The following is a 1,133-nucleotide window of genomic DNA, read 5'->3' on the forward strand; positions in this document are numbered from 1 at the left end:
CCCCTCACATCTCGCTGTGGAGCTGAATCCCTTTGGAACATTCCCAGCGTTCCTTACGGAGGAATGTGTTCCAAAAAAGCCACTAAAAAGTAAATTTAGTTACGGTCCCATGTCAGCAGCGTTTGAAGTATGTGTTTTTCACTCACTCCTTTGCACGTTTCTGCTGCAGACACTGTAAAAAGGGATTTATCCACATTTCATGGACACACATACTCAGGCTCCTTTTGGAGGTTTGTTGGTGGCAAGTTTTCCTCTTCCATTGGAACTGCCCAACACTTGAATTTGGCAAGTGATGAAGCAGCATAAAACAGTGTCTCTCTAAAAAGGAAAAGAGAAGAAAAGAAAGAAGAGAATATTTTGGCTACATGTAGTGCAAGATGGAAGAATTTCTTTAATAAATCCCTAGGGGCTTTTTTTTTGTTTCTTTTTAAATAGATGTGAACTAGAAACTCGTGAAGCTGTAAGAGGCGTGGAGGATTTTTGTCAGGATCTTTACTGTCTCAGTGCTTGCTGGGTGGCTGTTTTTGCAAATGAGATTAAACTTCTAAATTAAAATTCTGTGCCCTGTGGCAAAAAATACCATGGCACTAACATTAAATGTAAATGATAATCTGCTGTTCTGCTTTCCACCTGTGCTGTGAGCCAGGCCATGGAAGCAGAGAATGGGAATGACAATGGAGAGGGAGAGTCTGTTCTGGAGGAGCAAGAAGAGTCATTCCCCCCCCGAAGAGAGGTCTGTGGGGTTACAGAGCTGTTTGTGGGACAGAAGTGGGACACCATAATTATATAAATAATCTTATTAATTATGTGGCTGCCCTATCCCTGGAAGTGTCCAAGGCCAGGTTGGACGGGGCTTGGAGCAACCTGGGATAGTGGGAGGTGTCCCTGCCCATGGAAGGGGTGGAATGAGATGAGCTTTAAGGGCCCTTTCAACCCAAACCATTCCATGATTCTGTGATTCCCAGAATGCCTGAGCAGTGTTTGCAGCTGCACATTCTCCTGGTGCAGTTTTATTGCTGCAAACACAAAACCAGCCAGAATTGGAACAGAGGGAAGCCCGTGGGTCAAGCACGGCGTGTACAAGAGCTCTGACAGAACCAGAGAGGTTCTGTTGCTGTGCTGGGCACTTGTGA

The sequence above is a fragment of the Corapipo altera genome, unplaced genomic scaffold (genome assembly GCF_003945725.1).
Source record: "Corapipo altera isolate COAL_440 unplaced genomic scaffold, ASM394572v1 305, whole genome shotgun sequence".
Taxonomy (NCBI): Eukaryota; Metazoa; Chordata; class Aves; order Passeriformes; family Pipridae; genus Corapipo; species Corapipo altera.